Source organism: Malaclemys terrapin, chromosome 11 (assembly GCF_027887155.1).
Source record: "Malaclemys terrapin pileata isolate rMalTer1 chromosome 11, rMalTer1.hap1, whole genome shotgun sequence".
In the NCBI taxonomy this organism is placed as follows: Eukaryota; Metazoa; Chordata; order Testudines; family Emydidae; genus Malaclemys; species Malaclemys terrapin.
Window position 1 is genome coordinate 43,857,697 of NC_071515.1, and position 18,040 is coordinate 43,875,736.

Here is an 18,040-nt window from a genome sequence, read left to right on the forward strand (position 1 = left end):
TCCAGCTTCTTTGCATGAGCCAAACTTTCCCACATCAGACATGCATATTCGGCCCTCGAAGTACTTGTGTGGGGGCTCTTAGCATTGCTGGGATGGTTTCCCATTTTGCATTTGCAAGCTTCCTAAGCATGTTGCTCTGGGTGCTACCTTTGCCTCTTGTCTTCTCCACATGTGCTCTGAAGGAGAGTGCATGGCCTAGCATTACTCCGAGGCAGACAGGATTACAGCAGTGGGCAAGTGATACTCCATTCCAAATTATGTTAAGTTGTCTATTGGCCTCACAATTCTGAAGATGGAAGAGACTCACTTGTGTTTCGGCTGGGTTAGGGCACAACTGGTTCTTGATGTAACAGACTGAGAGCCCAGACAGCACCAATGTTAGCGTAGCTTCGATCTGGGCGATATCCTTGGCTTGGGCAGAAATGCACGGGTCATCGAAATAGACCAAACTTCTTGAGCTGAGATGGATCAGTTGATCATTCGTGTAGATGTTGAAGAATATTGGCAAGAGTATGTTCTCCTGTGGTAGACCATTTTTCTGTTGCTGCCATCGGCTCCGCCTCCCACTATAATGTAGCCCCTGTTCCTTCAGTTATGTGACTAAGTGAAAAGGCCCAGGTTGGGAGCAGTGGAGAGGGAAGTAGGCAGCTGCATGACATAGGAGTTGCTTTGGGAGGCACTGTGTGATTTACAGCATCTTCTGGATCTTCCCAACACACAGAGAGAACCTGCCAACTGCATCTCTTAGTAGGGGGCAGCAACACCTCATTCCTGCCTCCCCAGTTTGCACCCTATAACAGGGGATGCTAGCAGAGATTGGTCCTTGCACTCGGATAAGGCCAGGCACCAGGATGCAGCTGGTCCCTGCACAGGAGAGTGTGAGTAGACAAATGGTTCCTTCTACCTTCCTCCCAGTCTGGCCCTCAACATTTGATTAGCAGAGATCTTTAAGCAAGTGAACCTTTATAATTTACATGCTGTACAGAGGTAACTACAGTGACACAAGAGGTGTGTTGAAGTGCACCAACTATAGGCCAAATCCAGCTCACCTTAATACATGATTCAACCGACTCACTCATTCAATGAGCTGAAACTTATGAGTCAGATGAGCAGGATAAGGCCAATAAAGCTAATGTAGTGAGAGACGGAAGAGGCACATAAATAGATTGGAAAGGGCTTTTTTAAACATTAGTAATAGCCTCATCCTCTAATCTTCACTTAGGATCTATGGACTCATGTCCTAGGCTACATCTACACTGCATCTGGGAGTGAGCCTCCCAACCCAGGTCCACTGTATTAACAGCTAATGCACTAAAAATAGCTGTGTAGACATTGTGGCTCAAGCTTTCACACCTAGAGTGACAGGGTGGGTTTGAGAGCCCAAACTGCAGTGTCGACTACCAGTTACTTTTAGTGCACTAGCGTGAGTAGGGCCCTGCCAAATTCACAGTCCATTTTGGTCAATTTCACGGTCACAGGATTTTTAAAACCGTAAATTTCATGACTTCAGCTATTTAAATGGGACATTTCCCAGAATTGTAATTGTAGGGGTCCTGATCCAAAAAGGAGTTGTGGGAGGGGTTGCAAGGTTATTGTGTGTGTGGAGGGGAAGGGTTTGTGGTACTGCTATCTTTACTTCTGTGCAGTGCTGCCTTCAAGGCAGTTCAGCTGGAGAGTGGCAGCTGCTGGCCGGGAGCCCGGCTCTGAAGGCAGAGTCGCCACCAGTAGCAGTGCAGAAGTAAGGGTGGCATGGTATGGTATTGCCAGCCTTACTTCTGTGCTGCTGCTGGCGGCAGCTCTGCCTTCAGAGCTGGGCACCTGGCCAACATCCGCTCCTCTCTGACCGCCCAGCTCTGAAGGCAGCGCAGAAGTAAAGGGGGCAATACTGCAGCCCACCTAAAACAACACTGTCACCCCCCCTGCAACTTCCTTTTGGGTCAGGATCCGCAATTTGAGAAACGCTGGTCTCCTCCATGAAATCTGTATAGACTAGGGAAAAATCACAAAAAGGACCAGACTTCACCAGGGGGGAGAAGGGGGACCAGGAGCAGATTTCATGGTGTGTGATGCATTTTTCATGACCATGAATTTGGTAGGGCCCTAAGCATGAGCTCTGCCCCCACAAGTCTGTTTACCCAGCCTGGGAGGCTCACTACCAGATGCACAGTAAACATTGCCCTAGAGGCTTACTGATGACAAGGGCTGAGCACTCACAAGTGCATCTGCAGTCAATAGGAATTGCTGGTGCTCTAGAACTCCCAGAATCAAACTTATTTTCTCACTTTATGTCCCACCCCAGTTTGTCTTGTTGGCTTTGTGTGCATTAGGTTTAAAAAGCAATCTCAATAATACAGTGACATGTAAAACAAGATGATCCCCTACATTTGGCGGCAACTGAACTTTCCTGAGTCAGTTTGGTCTATCTCCAATTACAACATCTGTATTTAAAGCTAGGACTCCCATGCTGTTTATCCTTCTTAAACATGTAACCACCAATTTTAGATCAATCCTCACAGACAGCCTGAGCATGTGCATAATCCTATCATGGCGATGCCACCACGTCTGTGACTAGCACAGCAGTCTCCAAAAATAGCCCCTTTAAGGATTATTTTTATTGCAGGTCACATTTTCACCTTGAGCAGTTTGGTATTTTTTTTTAATGTTTGAGCAATTTGACAGATCTGAGCTTCTGATTCAACAGGCAACTGCAATAGTTCCTGCATAAAATTAGCAAAAAAACTTGTCACCAGGAGTCCTTTAAGCTACTTCCAAAAACATTTCAGTTGAAATTATATCTATCCAGTGACAAGACATTGTAAAAGAAGAGTAACATGGAAGACGAACAGATAGCAGTGCCTAGCAGAGTTAAAAAATAAGTCCCCCCTTTTATTTCAAGATTTAATTATTTCCTTTTCTCTGAACAGTTCTATTTTCAAAAGCTGTGAAAAACAAAATTAAAAAAAAAAAAGGTTTTTTGTGGGGGAGGGGTTAGAGGGAAGCAGTTATTTCTGTAGGGATAAACAACGGCCTGTAGGAAGGTGACTCTGTGAAAGCCCTGCAGTGATATTTGGTTGTTCTATTCCAGTGGTTTTCAACTTGTGGTCCATGGATGCCTAGGGGTCCACACCTCCATTTGAAATTTTTTAGGGGTCTGTAAATGAAAAAAAGTTTGAGTACCACTGTTCTATTCCAAATGTAAAGATAAGAACAAAATTAAGTGCTTTTCCTATACTGTATTTAGTGGAGTGCAGTTACTGACATTACCACGTGACCTGCTTCAGGCTGCATACTCTTATTCACACAAGTAATCATTGCTCTAACGCCAATCCATAGTTTTCCCACTAGGTACTGAAATAAAGCAATATTTTTCTTTGTCGACTTATTTTTGTTTCCTCCAAATTTCTGGAAGTTATTCAATCTAATTTACTGACCAGTCTTAGCTTTTTCAGAGGCGTATTTGTATAGCGTCCCGGTTTATGTTTAATTTAATTGGCTGTGAAGAGGTATTAGGAAAGCAAATAGCATAACTTATTAACCAATTCAGTGTCAGATGTTACATGCAGATGGGTTAAATGGCACCACTGATTTGGAAGAAATGTGAAAACATACAGCCTTAAACATTCTGACCTGGATGCCTAAAGTTAGGCTCCCCAGCCCAGGTTTAAACAGCTGAATAAGTGACCTGATTTTTATAGGTGCTGAGCATCCCAGCTCCAATTGATGTAAGCAACCAAGTTTATAAAATTTTGGTCCCAGTTTAAAGGCATTCAGTACATCTTGAGGGCATTGGAAGAGTTAAGTGAGTATTAAAAATAAATTCCTGGATTAGGTTTATAAGGGCAAAATGCAATTATTTACTCTGGAATTCTGCTGAGAAATTATTTGCTTCGGGTCTAGGAGAAGACAAATTACAATTTAATTAAACTTCAAAGTACAACTTGAATGCTCTCATGAGGAAAAGAAAAAACAAAAAAGAAAAGCAACACAGTCACAATTAAGTTCTGTTTCCCTGCAGATTGTTCAGTCTTAAATCACAGCACAATACTATTAATAAATACCCTCCTAGTCTATATAAATTATATCTGAACATACGTCTTAACTATCAGCATGTCTATTTTTACACACAGACAGCCATGGTAATGCTCTTTAAATACTTGATGTAGTAAAGCACCTGCATGTGTGCATGTCACTTTTGAATGCCCCTGCGGAGTCTATTACTCAATGCAGCACGATTAGGGGCAATGATCTAACTGAAATAGCAAGTCCTGACTAATATGAACAGCTCTTCACCTTAGAATGATGTAAATAAACTGTTAGAAGAAAATGGCTACTTAATATGAAAGACTAAGGAAAAATATAAACCCAGATATGCCACAGTGAAAAAGGGATTAGTTTCAATATTTGATATCAATGATGTTGAAACAATGTTTCAAAAAGTTGTTATAATAATTATGATGCACAAAGTATTACACATGTGCTATTTAAGCACTGATATTTTAATCCTAACTAAATCACATTGGCCCTCTGAAAAGTATTAAGCAATACTTGGAAAAGTTATTGATCTTATATTCAAATTTGCATGCCAAAATCCATTGTAATGTTTTGATTGTCTCATGCTTGGGGATGGTTTCAAACACATATATTGTATGTACACTTTGTCACTTAGCAAATGCAATATTAGCAAAGAAAATATTTTTTCATTCAACCTTGCAAAATAAATTGTGTGTTCCCATTGTGTGATTTTAAAATAATGAATCATGACTCATTTTATTTTTGTTTGCACTGTTGGTCCTAGGAATATTAGAGAGACAAGGTGGCTTGAAGAAGAGCTCTATGTAGCATGAATGCTTGTTTCTTTCACCAACAGAAGTTGGTCCAATATAAAATATTACTTCACTCACCTTGTTTCTCTCACTTTATATTTGTGACTTAAGCATTCCAGTTATAAATCTTAAAACATTCTAACCTCCAATATCTAAATACCCAGATCATAGCTGTCCTTAATTAAATGATATGCCAACATCTCAGAATATTTGTTTTACAAACATATGTATAAAATAGTAAATTATATCTATAAATGTAAATCTATTCTTTTAGATAAAAGAATATGTCCCCATTTTTAAAGTTGTTACAGTTGCTATAGTTAGACCTAACATAGCCAACTGACAACAATTATCTTAGAGTGTTAAACATATATCTTTAAGCAACCTGGAGATCCCACCACATTTTAGCTATTTATTCAAGATATAGCTATTCTTTATGTGCTTCTAGCTATGAAATCAAATTTTATTTGTTATATAAGTAATACAATACAGTTACATGCAAAATACATGAAATCCAGGTCCTGAAACACATTTTTGCTTGTCCCCATAGGGACGTACCATACGCTCTAACACAAGTGTTAGGACCTGAATTGCTTTCACTGTGCTGTGCATTTCTCATTCAAAATAAACTTTATTTATAAGTTACAGACTTACTGTATTTTAGGTACGTGTTAGAGAGCAGCAATGAATCAGATCACATTTTGCATGCAATTCATTTGTGCTTTTTCATCCTTTGCTAATGAAATATACCCAGTTTGCTATCATTATCCTGAGAAATCAGCTGTTTTTTTTCACTGGTTACATGGGGTTGAAGTTATATCACACTATACATATAATACTATCTACATACTAGATTGCACTTACCTTTGCTACCATCCAGAGCGCATCAACATGATTTACAGAGCTGCAGTTCTCTTTGTAAAGGAAGTCTTTACTCTCCGAGACAATTTTTTTGTCTTGATTTTTGTAAGACAAAGTTCCCAGTCCCCTGAAATATACAGTCTGGTGGAGACCAGCTCCACTGAAGCACACACCTCTCCGTTCTGTCAAGCAAGTAGGTGGGGACAGCTGATTTTATTTTAGCCCCACATGTAAAAGATGGAACTTGGTGCCTATTTTTAGGGACTGAGGCCTGTATAGCTGTGCCTGAGTCAACTACTTGTTGTAGAAACCTGTTTGTAAAGGCCCTATTACAGTGTGCTTTTGTCATATGTATGGACAGCGTAAACACTTGTTCAATCAATCAAACTTTCTTCTACCTAAGTTACCATCACAGGCTAACTTCTGATTCTTGAGTTGTTTTCAATAAGACACTGGAGCCCTTGGTAGCTTTAGACTGCAAGTGCTGTTTATAAGCTCTTTGTATAGCATAACTTGAAACTCTTGGTGTTATTTTAAGACCTTAAATGCTGTAACTTTGTTTGCCCCTTTCTTTCAATCACAAACTGTATTTGTGGAGAAAAGAAACATTGCTCGCCGGATAGTAGCTGCTGATTCTTTCAGGATTAATTGTATATTTCTTCAGCAATATTTTGTCAGAAAAGCCTAGACACGTATCAACTGAAGCGTGCTACTTCTGCCAGGAAGAAGCTGTGAAATCTTTGCTCTTTCCAGTGTGATTTACATGGGGCCCACATAATGAAATACTGCATATGTCTTATGCATCTTATTTTTACATAGGCCTTAGTAGCCCTCTCAGAGAATTCATTATTTTCTTATTAATCAGAACTGTATACTGTAAATTGTACAGAATAGACAGAGATTGGCAAAGTGTATCACACATAAAAGGGGAGTGGAGAATTCTGGCTTTCTCCCATTTTTCCAAAGAACTAACTAAATTAGCTGCTGATCAAGATCCACATGTTTTCATTACAGGCCACATGAGCATCAGTTCAACTGCTGCTCATTGACAACAATGACAGCTGAAAATGCCCAGCTATCGATTTGTTTGTAAATGTTTCATCAACACTTTTTTCTCTTAGGGGGAAATTTTTTTTCAAATCAGATATATGAAGTGCAGAAAATTTACAATGGAATCTGAAGACATCAGGGGAAAAAAATCCAGGGCTGGAAGGCGTAAGAAAAAAAGAGTTTCATTGTGTTTCCCCCCAGTGCATTAGGAACAAAAGAAATCCTAGCAACAGCATAAACTCATTATTAGATGGAAATGGTAAAATTGTTCATAATGATGCAGAAGTGTAGTGTTCAATCAATATTTTTGTTCTGTATTTGGAAAGAAGCAGGATGATGTACTATTTTCATCAGGATGATGAAATACTTACAGTCTATTATTAATTAAGGAGTATGTTAGACAACTTCTATGAGGGATAAACATTTTAAAATAAGCTGCACCCAAGAGTCCTAACAGAGTAGGCTAAGGAGATCTTGGTCTCAACCATCTGTTACAGTGCACACTCATCACTCGATAACACCCCTTCATCAGAGCATGACAGACCTTGTAGAGGTCTCCAGCATCCCCTGTAAACTTTCTGCCTCTGTTCACAATTCAGGCCTCTGACTGAGAAGTGTCTGGCTCAGATCCCTTTTAGTATAACTAACGGTCAAACTAATATTCAAAGCATCTAAACAAATCATCTCTTCCTCTAAGCTCTGTCTTCAATCTTCTTTCTCAGCTACTCTGGACTCTTCTCCCTCAGCTCACCTCAGACTGAGACATCTGTTCTCCTACAGATTCTTGGTCAGGTCCCATCACAGGAATCTCTCTGCTCCCCGTGGTTCCTCTGTTCAGGATGAGCTCTCTCCATTTTATGAAGCCAATGGTTTCATTAAGTTAGCCTCTTAGCCCTGCTCCTCCGAGAAGCGCTAATTGTGACACAAGTGTAATGGATGTAAGAAAATGACTCTTAACACTTTCTATCCTGTCATGGGGTCTCATTCAATCTCGCCATCCTGAAAGAATTACCAAAACTGATTTATGGCATGCTGATTTTAATTTTTAATAAATCTTGCAATATCAAGGAAATTCCAGAACCCTGGAAGAATGCCAATAATGCACCAATGTTCAAAAAGGGCAAGCAAGATGACCAAATAATTATAGGCCAGTTAGTCTATATCCATCCCAGGAAAAATAATGAAAAACGGATTCAATTAATAAAAAATTATAGAATAGGAATATAATTAATCGCAGTCCACATGGTTTTATGGAAATAGGTTTTATCAAACAACCATGATTTCACTCTTTGAGATAACAAGTTTGGGTGCTAAAGGCAATTGTGTAGATGAAATAAACTTAGATTTTTATAATGCATGTGACTTAATACCATACAACATTCTGCTTAAAAAACAGCATTATACAATATCAATAAAGCACTCATTAAATGGATTAAGAACTGACTAAATGACAGATCTGAAAAATAATTGTTAATGGGGACTCCTTGAATGGGGGGGTGTTTTCTAGTGGGGCTCTATAGGGATTGGTACTATGCCTATTCCTAATCAACATTTTCATTAGAGATCTGGAAGTAAATGTAAATTCACTGCTAATAAAATCTGTAGAGGACACAAAGATTGGCAGAGTGATAAATAATTATGAGGACAGGGCAGTAGTATAGAGTTTAGTAAGCTGGGCCCATTCAAACAAAATACATTTTGTCATCTTACTAAGCTGGTCCAATTAAAAACAAACATTTAAATTCAGCCAAATACAAAGTTATACAGCTAAAAATAAGGAACGAAGGCCATACCCCCAGAATGGGGAACTGTATCCTGGAAAGCAGTGACTCTGAAAAGGATTTAGGGGTCATGGTGGAAAAGTAACTGAACATGAGCTCCCAGTGCGATGCTGTGGCAAAAAGAGCCAAAGAGATGCTTGCATATATAAAGAGGAAAGTAATGAATAGAAGTAAGGAGATGATTTACTACATCCAATTCTGATGTCCACATTTTAAAAAGGATGTTGAAAAATTGGAGAGGGCTTGAGAAAATTCCAGGGCTAGAGAAAACGATTTACACGAGAGACTTTAACAGCTCAATCTGTTTATCTTATTGAAAAGCAGATGGGAACTCTGGGACTTGGAGTCAAACTAAAAAACTTCTCATGATTCCTCTCCTTTATCCCATCATTCATTTCACTTTTGCAATCTAGTGCCATTTTGAAAGCACTCTCAGGCAACATGGACGAAACTGGGAAAGGCTGTGATCCTCACGGTGATGAATATAAACAGACTGCTGCAAGCATATCTAAAGTCATGCAGTGACTTCCGAACCAGAGTAATAAAAGGACCTGAGATAGAGGAGGCTGAAACTTCTAGATCTTTTCCTGAAGCAGCTTTATCAAGTGGACTGCCATTTAGGGGCTCAGCCAACTAGCAGTGACAGGTGGGACAGGATAGTGCTGCAGACCTGAATTTCAGCACAGGGCCACGCTGAAGCACAGGCATGTCTGCTTAATAATGAGGAGTATCACACAGGATGTGAACTTCCCATGAATTGCAAAGGACAACACCTGACTGCACACCAGCATTTAAACGAGGAGGTATCATCCAGGCAGGATAATCCTGAAGAGGTAGAGGGAACACAAGTAAACAAACAGGCAGACTGTGGTACAAGCAAAATAGTGCGACTAGGAGGATTTGGCAGGCGCACAACAGTATTTTGAGATGGAGATACATCCACACCTATTTTGATGCAGGTAAACGTATCCCGTATCTCAGTAAACCCACTTCCAATGTGTGTTTAATAAACGTTAAAGCGTCAGATGATTCACAAAAAAAAGTTTTCTTTGTACATGCAATAACGCACGTTAACTCACAACAAATTTCAAGAGTCTCTAGATTTGAGGGGTTTATCTGTACTGAACATACAAATCTTTGGAGGCCCACTCATCATTGGAAATGAGACTGCCACATTTCCAAAGGAACTTCTCCATCGTTCCTGCAAAATTTACAAGTGCAACTGATTTCACACACGGCGTGCTAATTTTCATGTACAAATGTGGGTGCTTGCACGCACAAATTAGCACTTGTACGTTTTGTGTGTGCAATATACACTAGTTAATTTCACATGAACAATTCAGGAAGATCTCAAAAAACAAGAAAAGATGACATCTACATGAGTCTGAGAGGAAGAGATAAAGATATTGAGTAAAGTCAGCAAATTACAGATTGTCATAGATCTCTGATAGGGGACAGACCACAGGCCTCAACCTCGCATCATTTTTCTCAAGAAGGTTCACACCAAGCAGTAGACTGCAGCACAGTATGAAGAAACAGAACAAAGTCAGACAAACAGAAGAAGCTTTAGTGATAAATTTATCAAATGTAGAACTTAAGCTTGGCAAGATAAAAGTACTAAAGGATACTCCTATCTCTTTTAAAAATAAATATCAGACAGGATTAATTTAAATATAATTCTGAGTTTACTTGCAAACAAGCAGGTACTGACTCCATTTCTCTTACTTAATTGGCCTCTCAGAGTTGGTAAGACAACTCCCACCAGTTCATGCTCTCTATATGTGTGTGTATATATATCTCCTCAACATATGTTCCATTCTATGCATCCGAAGAAGTGGGATGTAGCCCACGAAAGCTTATGCTCCAATAAATTTGTTAGTCTCTAAGGTGCCACAAGTACTCCTGTTCTTTTTGCGGATACAGACTAACACGGCTGCTACTTTGACTCCATTCTGACATCAACTCTCCAAATGCTTGTCAGATTAAAATACGGACAGTTTACAATGTATCCCTATGTATTGAACTCAAATATCCCGAATACGTACAGATATTAAGCCTGATTCTTCTCTCACTTACACCTGTATAAATCAGGAACAACTCTACTAAAATTAAATGGTATGAAACCAGCATAAGTGAGATGAGAATCAGGCCCATTGACAATAAAACTACATTCATCAAATTATTTTAACCCAAAAGATTACAACACTGTGAACAAATCTGTCAGACAAAGGATCATATTCTTTATTAAATAGCAAAACTTAGCCCTATCTCTTCTTTCTTGCAGACCATCAGGCTATTTTGCTTATCATTTTAAGTCATTTTAAAGGTTCTGAATCAGTTTGCTATTTATCCTGTTGCAAAACAAGTCCTCCTCACACAGATACAGCCCACTGGTTAACAATTAACCAAGTTTGTTTCAACTAATTAACAATTCTCAATAACATTTAAGTTGTCTGAATCAGTGTGCATTATGAGCCATTTGAAATGCAAATCCCTAATGCAAAACCCTGCAAACCTGGAGACTGTCCAGACTACCTGCAAGGAAAGTGAGCATTTTCTTTTCCGAGCTTTTCAGGGCCAGATTTTCAAACAGGCCAATTTTAATATGTGTGCAACTGTGTACACCTCTTTTAAATAATCAAAAACCATTACTGCACGCAAAATCAAAAAGAAAACTTACATTACTATGAACTTCATAAGTATGGTTCACTAACAAGCTGCAACATAATTACAGGTTGCATTCTTATGCCATCTCCTTATGTTCAATGCTCATCTAACATTTGGGAGTACAGAAATGTAAACTCTGAATCTTGTTTAGCATTGTTTTGTCATACCAACTGGTTTAGTATACATGCTTTAAGCTCTACAGTGACACCCAATAAAAACAGTGTTCCTTCCAAGCACTGCAGTGGTGGCATGACAACCTACTTTAATTAATTTAGTGCATTCTACTTCTAATTACTTAAGGAAAACACTTAGTGTTATTTTACTTGTTTCTTTTATTAATTTTCCTTAATGCAAAAACCCACTTCAATTCACATTGTACTAAATGTTTTCCATTTTCTGTGAGGTAGAAAATAAATGGAACACGTAGGTTTCTTTCAGTGACATAGTAAGAAAACACCCTTTTGTTGTGGGTTCTGCGGAGTATTATTGTATTATCTGATATACAACCTGATCCTGAAGTCTTTACACAGTCAAAACTAATCCCTAGAGTTAGTTCAATGGGAGTGTGGGCTGCATTTAGACTGCACAATTAGACCCGAAGTATAGGGTAGTATATGATGCTACATTTATTCTATTCAAAACTGGTCAAATCTTATCACAGTGTTAAACAATATAATACCAATTTAAATTTATTAAATATTTTTCGATGTTTTTCTACATTTTTAAATATAATGATTTCAATTACAACACAGTCTACAAAGTGTACAGTGCTCGCATTATGTTTATTTTTTATTACAAATATTTGCACTGTAAAAAACAAAAGAAATAGTATTTTTCAATTCACCTAATACAAGTACTGTAATGCAATCTCTTTATAATGAAAGTTGAACTTACACATATAGATTTATGTACAAAAAAACCTTCATTCAAAAATAAAACAATGTAAAATTTTAGAGCCTGCAAGTCCACTCAGTCCTACTTCTTGTTCAGCCAATTGCTCAGACAAGTTTGTTTACATTTGCAGAAAATAATGCTACCTGCTTCTTGTTTACACTTTGTTTACACCTTCAACCACCATTCCACAGCACATGCATTCATGCTGATGAAAAGGTTCTGCTCAATAATGATCCAAAGCAGAGCAGACTGACGCATGTTCATTTTCATCATCTGAGTCAGAAGCCACCAGCAGAAGGATGATTTTCTTTTTTGGTGGTTTGGGTTCTGTAGTTTCTGCATCAGAGTGTTGCTCTTTTAAGACTTCCGAAAGCGTGTTCCACACCTTGTCCCTCTCAGATTTTGGAAGGCATTTCAGATTCTTAAATCTTGGGTCGAGTGCTGTAGCTATCTTTACAAATTTCACATTGGTATCTTTGCATTTTGTCAAATTTGCAGTGAAAGTGTTCTTAAAATGAACATGTGCTGGGTCATCATCCGAGACTGCGATAACATGAAACATATGGCAAATTCAGGTAAAACACAGAGCAGGAGACATACAATTCTCCCACAAGGAGTTCAGTCACAAATTTAATTAATGCATTATTTTTTTAACAAGTGTCATCAGCATGAAAGCATGTCCTCAGCACCAATGGCTGAAGCATGAAGAGGCATATGAATCTTTAGCGCATCTGGCTATCTGGCACTGGCATCTGGCACATAAATATCTTGCAACACTAGCTACTACAGTGCCATGCGAATGCCTGTTCTCAGTTTCAGGTGACACTGTAATTAAGAAATGGGCAGCATTATCTCCCGTAAACATAAACAAACTTGTTTCTCTTAGCAATTGACTGAACAAGAAGTAAGACTGAGCAGACTTGTAGGCTCTGAAGTTTTACATTGTTTTGTTTTTGACTGCAGTTATGTAGGGTTACCATACGTCCGGATTTTCCCGGACATGTCCGGCTTTTTGGTCCTCAAATCCCCGTCCGGGGGGAATTGCCAAAAAGCCGAACATGTCTGGGAAAATGCCGGCATCCCTGCCCCAGTCCCCTGCTTACCTGAGCGGCTCCAGCAGGCTGCGAGCTGCAGGTGGATTCCCCGCTGCGGCGGCGGCTGCTGCTGCTCCCCCCAGACACCTCAGCTCTGTGCAGCTGAAGAGCAGAACTGCCCGAGTGCTACCAGCTTCACGGTTTGCCGGGCAGCCCCCAGACCTCTAGACCCTGCGTCCCTGGCCGGCCGCTTCCCCTCCCGGGCTCCGGCTGCGCTGGGGAAGCACCTGGCTGGGGGCGCAGCGGGTCTGGAGGTCTGGGGGCTGCCCGGCAAACCATGAAGCCGGTAGCGCTCAGGCAGCTGTTTCGTGTGGCTGGGAGGGAGGAGGGGGAATGCGGGGCGCTCAGGTGAGGAGGCGGAGCTGGGGCGGGGACTTTGGGGAAGGGGTGGAGTTGGGGCGGGGTGGGGAAGGGGACTTTGGGGAAGGGGCTGAGTTGGGGAGGGGGCAGGAAAGGGGTGGGGCCAGGGCCCCGTGGAGTGTCCTCTTTTTTAAAACCTTAAATATCGTAACCCTAAGTTATGTAACAAAATAAACAACATTTGTAAGTTGCACTTTCATGATAGAGATTGCACTACAGTACTTGTATGAGGTGAATTGAAAAATATTTTTTTTATCATTTATACAGTGCAAATATTTGTAATAAAAATAATATAAAGTGAGCACTGTACACTTTGTATTCTGTTGTAATTGAAATCACTATATTTGAAAATGTAGAAAACATCCAAAATATTTACATAAATGGTATTCTATTATTAACAGTGCAATTAATCGCATGATTAATCGCAATTAATTTTTTTAATTGCGCGATTAATCACGATTTTTTTAATCACTTGACAGCCATAATTATAAGTAATGATGGCCAACAAATAAAAAAATCTTGACACTTAACCCAGGCTAAATTTGCAATACTTTCCACTAAAGAAAATAACTTCCATTTGTTAAACAAACTACAAATGGAGCAAACTTGTTTTGGAATCACTGAGAGACAGTGAATATGGAATTTCACTATACTGTGTTTTCAGTGCCATTTTTCAGAATCAACCTCACTTTAAGGTATTGGCTTTACCTTATAAAGCCGTAAATGGCTTGAGTCCTGATTATCGGAGGGTATGTCTTCACTACCAACGTTAAACTACTAAACGTTTACCGTAGCTGTATAGTTGCAGCACCAACCCACCCCCACGAGAGGAGTAACTCCCAGCGCTGGTGCACTGTCTACACTGCCACTTTACAGTGCTGAAACTTGCGTCGCTCGGGGGAGCTATAAAGTGCCAGTGTAGACAAGGCCTGAGAGACTGCGGCTGTGTCTATACTGCCACTTTCAGCGCTAAAATTTTAGTCATTCAGGGGTGTGAAAAAACACACCCCGAGCGACAACAGTTTTAGCGCTGAAAAGCGCCAGTATAGACAGTACTTTTTCGCCGGGAGCCGCAATCCCGGCGATAAAGCTACCGTCGCTCATTTGGCTTGGTTATTTTTTATCGCCGGGAGAGCTCTCCCCGAGTGATAAAGTGTGACTACACTGCCACGGCAGTGCTGTAACGTGGGCAGTGTAGGCATACCCTGCTGTCTCAAAGATACCACAGCAGTTGCACTCAGCAGAGGCATTTGAGCAAGCACCTCAGTATTTTAAAGCAGGAGTGGGCAAACTACGGCCCGGGGGCCGCATCCGGCCCTTCAGACATTGTAATCCGGCCCTCGAGCTCCTGCTGGGGAGCGGGGTCTAGAGCTTGCCCTGCTCTGCACGGCTCCCGGAAGCAGCAGCATGTCCCCCTTCCGGCTCCTACATGTAGGGGCAGCCAGGGGGCTCCGCACGCTGCCCCCGCCCCAAGCGCCGCCCTCACAACTCCAATTGGCCACGCCTCCACATAGGAGCCGAAGGGGGGATATGCCACCGCTTCCGGGAGCTGCTTGAAGTAAGCACCATCCGGAGCCTGCACCCCTGCCCCAGCCCTGATCCCCCTCCCACCCTCCGAACCCCTCAGTCCCACCCTCCTGCACCCCAGAGCCCGCCCCACCAGCTGCAGCCCTCACCCCCCCACCTGCACCCCAATCCCCTGCCCCAGCCTGGAGCCCCCTCCTGCACCCTGAACTCATTTCTGGCCCCACCCCAGAGCCCACATCCCCAGCCCTCACCCACTCCTGCACCCTAACCCTCAATTTTGTGAGCATTCATGGCCCGCCATACAAGTTCCATACCCAGATGTGGCCCTCAGGCCAAAAAGTTTGCCCACCGCTGGTTTAAAAAGTAAGCAGTTGATGGCAGGGTGTTTCCAGAAGAAAGTCCTCACCTCTGGAAATCTCTCTTTTCTGTGTCCAAATCTATAAATTTTCTGGGCACACTAGGAAGCTCATCTGTGGATTTTGGGAAGGGAGTGGGTCTAATGCTAGAGAGTTGTGGAAAATATCATGGTTTTAATTGTGATGGTTGGCAAGCATTTTTATGCTGTTTAATGGCTAGCCAACTCATTACATATGTAACGTGAAATTCTGAATACACTAAAGTCAAATAGGAGCTTTGCCACAGACTTCAGTGGACCCAGAATTCCATCCCTTGTGTCTTGTCTGAATTCTGTTTTCATGTTCTACAATCTAAATTTGTAAAAGCACCTGGAAGACTGACAAATTTAGATTGTAGAACATGAAAACAGACTGAATCAAAAGAAAGAAATAGGTCCACAGTGAGGATTTAATACATCAAAGGTGTTATTAAAAAAAAAATCAACCCTTTCTTCTTAACTATAACATGGAGAACAAAACTATATGAAACTAAGTAAATGGATTCTTTTGAGTCACTAAAACTAAAAAAGTCAATTATTTTTTTAACAGAAAAAAAGTTTTAGCTTTATGATATAATGGCTGGGTAATAAATTCCTGAAATATACGCATAAAATGTCATAATACTCTTAACAATATGATTTAAATGTTCAAGTCCATCTAAGACCAAGTGAAAAAATTGATTTTTAGCAGGTAACGTCTCATCTTTTATATTATCTTATGATGTCATTTTATTTAATAATCTGCATTACAACTTAACTGGGCTCAAACTGGGTTAACAAACTAACTATTATAAATGTTAGGGTACCGCTTACATCATTCCAGGGTGCAGATTTATGAGCTGCCTTGGGGAAAACATAATGAGTAGCCCTTTAATAGCATATTTCTCAGAATAGTAATCTTCCATCAGCTAGAGATTCCAGCTAGCCTCCAAATAAAGCTTTGGAATCTGCTCTGAGTCAGTGACTATAACGGTTAGTTGATGTGCACATAGGCTCAAGTTCACACAAGTATCAGATTTTGTTCCTTTTGTTCTTAATTCAAGATTCTTCGTTTCATCATGATTTGCTAAAATATAGGTCTTCTCTTAAGGGAAATTGATCAAAGTTGATCTCACCATTGGATATTTAATTGAGGGTAATACATAGAACCAGCCACATGAACTCCAGTTCATCTCTCCTTTTGTATTTTCAGTACTACTGACAATGCTTTTGGTAGAATTCTTCTTTCATTCCTGAGGCTGGTTCCAGTTGTTTGTTTAAACATCACATTCAACTGCACTATTAGAGTTCTACAATAATAATTCAAAGCACTCAAACAGTACTATTCACCCACAGTGTCACAGGTCAGGGCAACTGCAACTGTATTTCCTGTTTATGGTCCAGCAAGGGCATCCATTCTTGTCTCCAGCTCTCCAGCCATCGTCTCTTTTGGACAGAGACAAATGTCTCTCTCCCTTCTTACCTGAGTTTTTCCAGGCTGCACAGCTCCCTGTCTACTCTGTGAATTTCCCAGCAAAGTCAGATTGCTTGAGCAGGCCTACTTTTTCTCCTCAGTGTAACTGCTACAGTTAAGTTATCACACAGATCTTTCTCAGCAAGCACATTTATACTTAAGGTGAAAGCATTACAGAGAAAACATTAAAACAATAAAAGAACCTACACACATGCTAATAAGCTTACCAGACATCACCCCAACTCCACTAAGGGCTCTAGCTGGTTAACAGTCCTTCACACCCCCAATAAGGGTTTTTTCTGTGGTTACCAGTTTAGAACTGCTTCGACTCTGAACAAGCACCCTCATGAATCTGAGTCACTCCTTTATCCAGCTTCAGTCTTTGAAGATATGGTAAATAGGTAATCAGCCAGACAATGGGTCTCTCTCTGAGGATGAATCCAGAGATGGGTAATTTGCATTCTCCTCCTCCCAAGTATTTCTAGGAATCCCACTTAATTTTCTTTGTCTGGCACATTGTCTCAAAGAGTCCTTTAACGCTCATAACTCCTGCCAGGGTTTACATTAGCCATGCCTTCTTCTTAAAAAAGTGATATACCATTCCACAATACATAAACATTTGCATTCTTTGTACAATCAACTCCTCAAATACATAAACGTAATTCAGTATGGTTTATTGCAGAAAATTGCCATATCTGTCACACAAAGATCACAGTATTTTAGGGTGAGTATGGATTCCTATTCCCACTTTACTGAAGTGGAAACTGAGGAAGAGAGGTTAAGGGACTTGCCCAAGATCATACAGCAAGTCAACGGCAAATCTCCTAATTCACTGAACCACACTGCAGACTGCATTTACGAAAATGAGATGGACAATGACGATGTTAGGATATTAGTTAATTGACAGAACAGAGGAAAATGATATGGCCACACTACAGTGTGCAAATACCTCTAGCATGGATTAACAAGAACTGGCTGAGAGATAAAAAGGTGTTGTCACAACCTCTACCTATTTAACAACTCTTAACATTCCCTTCTTCATTACAGAGGCTGAAGCTAATTTTATTTGTGCTGACATTTAAGGTGCTTTGTTCTTCATCCACCCACATGCATTATAATGTAGGTAGTTGCTCAGG

General features: G+C 40.4%; 1 protein-coding gene across 3 annotated transcripts in view; it reads right to left on the reverse strand.

Annotated features, from left to right (window-relative positions):
* Positions 1-18,040, reverse strand: part of XIRP2 (xin actin binding repeat containing 2) — a 147,010-nt gene that overhangs the window by 49,451 nt on the left and 79,519 nt on the right. Inside the window, exon 1 of one of the 3 annotated variants that reach the window (XM_054043679.1) lies at positions 5,688-5,866. The exons of the other annotated variants lie outside the window; for them this stretch is intronic. The gene's annotated coding sequence lies outside the window, so the exon portion shown is untranslated. Of the gene's footprint in view, positions 1-5,687; positions 5,867-18,040 lie in introns of those variants that run through there. 3 annotated transcript variants of the gene reach the window in all.